We start from the raw sequence: 4,211 nt of genomic DNA, 5'->3' as shown, positions 1-4,211 counted from the left end.
ATAGTGTAGGTGCTTGAGTAGGCATTCAATAAATATCTTTTGTATGAAAAACTGAATGAATCCTTGTAGTTCATGCCAATTGTGGGAGAGAAGACATGCATGGTAAAGAGGTATGATCTATATATAGCAAGTGTGTTGATTTTGGTGTGTTCCATTTTCAATAAAATGTCTGTCTCCCTCCAGAAATCCCTATCATAACTTCTTCCAGTACTTGAGAAATGACTCACTACACATCAGCTGCCCTTTATGTGGAGTGAAGAAGTTGAAGATCCCAAAACAATATAATAGATGAAAAGTTATTCACAGCAGGATAGCTGAGACCTAACCATTTACTGGGAACAGACTGGTTTGGAGAAAAAGATTTGCCAAAGGAAAATAAATAAAAGCCTGTGAGTTAGAAAGATTGGAAGATGTCCCAAATGGCTTTGAGGTAGTTTGGAAGTAGTTTATTGTAATTCATTAGAAGTATAGTATTTTGTATCCTAGAGATGTAAGTTTAATTTTCAACTCTGTAATTCAATAGTTGATTGAATAAAATTACCCAAAATCACACATCAAAATATAGAGCTTTACTGACTTTTTGATAAAAATGGTTGATATTTCCCCCCTTGATTACATCTACTGCAGTGTATCCTGGACACCAATGTTACATTCCTTCTTTACTACTTCATATGCTCCTTTACTCATCATGTTCTCATGATTCTATACTCATCCTTCTTCCCAATTTACTCCCTTTTCCAATTCTCTCCACTGCTTTTGCTCTTGATTCCTGAAAACTTTGTCAGCACCTTCCTAGTTATTATCATCATTATCCTCCCGGCTCACTGAAAAGTTGTTTTCTAGATAAAGTTCATATAAAAATTTGACTGATTTTTAAATTAATCATAACCATCATCAATATCTTCACTCTCTCTTTACTGATTTCTTTGTTGAGGAGGGAGAAAAGAAATATGTTTTATAAACAGCAGTACAGAATACTACATAAGGCGGGGATGGGCAAACTTTTTTGTAAAGAGCCACATACTAAATGTCTTTGGCTTTGTGGGCCATACAGTCTCAGTCACATCTACTTAACTTTGCTATTATAGCATTAAGAAGCCATAGGAAATAGGAAAATAGTCTGTCTGTGTTACTATAAACTATGTTTTCAAAACTGACCATAGGACAGATTTGGCATGTGATAAAGTAGTAAATGAAATTTCCCATCTCTATATCTATTAAAATATGTTTTTAAAGTTTAGCCTATTATTTGAAGAGATATAATACATAGCTCTAATTATATAAGTATATATATAGTATAAATAGTATACAGTATATAAATAGTATATAATATATATTGTGTGTATATATGTATATATATGTGTATATATATACGTATATATACACATAGAGAGAGAGAGTATAATTTATATGCTTTAAGATTACTGATGGAAGTCTTCTCCTCCTAGAAGTAACCCTGTTTAAAACCTCTTTTTTAAAGTATTCCAGACATCACATATCCCTAGCCTTATTTTTTATTGTTTCAAATTTTTAAAAAAATTCTACTTAGTTAAGTTATAGTTTGATATTCATTTCAGGAGAATTATAGTGATTGATCACTTAAGTATAACACCCAGTGCTCATCATATGTGCCTCCCTTAATACCTATCACTTATTTAGCCCATTATCAACAATAGTCAAATTATGGAAAAAGCCCAAATGTCCATCGACTGATGAATGGGTAAAAAAGATGTGGTGCATACATACAATGGAATTTTACTCAGCCGTCAAAAGGGATGAAATCTTGACACTTGCAACGACGTGGATGGAACTAGAATGTGTTATGCTAAGCAAAATAAATCAGAGAAAGACAAAAACATATGATTTCACTCATATGTGGAATTTAAGTAACAAAACAGATGAACATGGGGAAAGAGAAAAAGAGAGTAGGGAGGTAAACCATAAGAAACTCTTAACTACAGAGAACAAAGGGAGGGTTACTCGATGGTTGATAATGCTGCTATAAACATCATGGTGGATTGACATTTAGGGTTCTTACCATAATTTGGCTATTGTTGAGAATGCCTCTATAAACATCGGGGTCCATGTGCTGCTTTGAATCAGTATGTTTTTATCCTTTTACCTAGTAGTGCAATTGCTGGATCATAGGGTAGTTCTATTTTTCAATTTTTGATGAATCTCCATGCTGTTATAGAGAGTGGCTATACTAGTTTACATTCCCACCAACAGTGTAAGAGGATTCCCCTTTCTCCACATCCTTGCTTCCTGTGTTAATTCTACTCATTCTGACAGATGTGAGGTGGTATCTCATTGTGGTTATGAGGTGGTATCTCATTGTGGTTATGATTTGTATTTCTCTGATGATGAGTGATTTTCATGTCTGTCGGCCATCTGAATGCTTTCTTTGGGAAAATGTTCATGTCTTCTGCCCACTTCTTCACTGGATTATTTGTTTTTGGGGAGGTGTTGAGTTTGATGGATTCTTTATAGATTTTGGATACTAACCCTTTATCAAATTTGTCATTTGCACATATCTTCTGTTCCACAGGCTGCCTTTCAGTTTGTTGACTATTTCCTTCACTGTGTGGAAGCTCTTTATCTTGATAAAATCCCAATAATTCATTTTTGGTTTTGTTTCTCTTGCCTTGAGCGATGTGTCTAGTAAGCATTTGCTATGGTTGATGTCAAAAAGGTTGCTGCCTGTGTTCTTCTCTATGATTTTCATGGTTTCCTGTATCACATGTAAGTCTTTCATCCATTTTTTATTTATTTTTGTGTATGGTGTAAGAAAATGGTCTAGTTTCATTCTTCTGCATGTTGCTGTCCAGTTTTCACAATGCCATTTGTTGAGACTTTTTTTCATTGGATATCTTTCCTACCTTGTCAAAGATGAGATGGCCATATAGTTGTGGCTCTATTTGTGTGTTTTTCATTCTGTTCCATTCATCTATGTGTTTATTTTTGTGTCAGTGCCATACTGTCCTGATGATGTTAGTTTTTTAATATAGCTTGAGGTCCAGAATTGTGATGCCTCCAGCTTTGCTTTTCTTTTTCAAGATTGTTTTGGCTATTCATGGTCTTTTGTGGTTTCATACTGATTTTACAATTATTTGTTCTAGCTCTGTGAAAAATCCTGGTAGTGTTTTGATAAGGATTGCATTAAATGTGTAGATTGGTTTGGGTAGTATTGACATTTTAACAATATTCACTCTTTCAATTCATGAGCATTCATTTTTTCCATTTCTCTGTGTCCTTTTCAATTTCTTTATTAGTGTTCTATAGTTTTCAGAGTAGAGACCTTCTTCCTCTTTGGTTAGGTTTTTCCTCTTTGCATGATATTTGGTGCAATTGTAATGGGATCGATTCCTCAATTTCTCTTTCTTCTGCTTTATTATAGATATGCAACAGATTTCTCTATGTTGATTTTATATCCTGAGACTTTGCTGAATTCATGTATCAGTTCTAGCAATTTTTGCGGACTCTTTGGGTTTTCTAAATAAAGTATGGTATCATCTGCTGATTTGGATGCCTTTTATTTCTTTTGGTTGTCTGATTGCTGAGGTTCGGACTTCTAGTACTATGTTAAATAACAATGGTGAGAGTGGACATCCCGGTCTTATTCCTGACTGTAGGAAGAAGCTCTCACTTTTTCCCAATTAAGAATGATATTAGCTGTGGGTCTTATATGACCTTTATGACGTTAAGGTATGTTCCCTCAATCCCTACTTTGTTGAGGGTTTTGTTTTGTTTTTTTTTTTATCAAGAATGGCTGTTATATATTTTCAAATGCTTTTTCTGCATCTATTGAGAGGATCATATGTTTTTTATCCTTTCTTTATTAATGTGGTGTATCATATTGATTGATTTACAAATATTGAACCATCTTGCATCCCAGGAAGAAATTCCACTTGATCATAGTGAATGATTATTTTAATATACTACTGGATTTGATTTGTTAATATCTTGTTGAGAATTTTTGCATGCATGTTCATCAGGGATATTGGTCTGTAATTCTTCTTAGTGGGATTTTTGTCTGGTTTTGGAATCAAGATAATCTTAGCCTTATAGATTGAGTTTGGAGGTTTTCTTTCCATTTCTATTTTTTGGAACAGTTTGAGAAGAATAGATATTAACTTATGTTAAATGTTTGGTAGTGTTCTCCTGGGAAGCTATCTGGCCCTGGACTTTAGTTTGTTGGGAGATTTTCGATT

Source organism: Hyaena hyaena, unplaced genomic scaffold, assembly GCF_003009895.1.
Source record: "Hyaena hyaena isolate Hyena2069 unplaced genomic scaffold, ASM300989v1 scaffold_537, whole genome shotgun sequence".
In the NCBI taxonomy this organism is placed as follows: domain Eukaryota; kingdom Metazoa; phylum Chordata; class Mammalia; order Carnivora; family Hyaenidae; genus Hyaena; species Hyaena hyaena.
Note: the sequence above shows the minus strand (reverse complement) of the source record.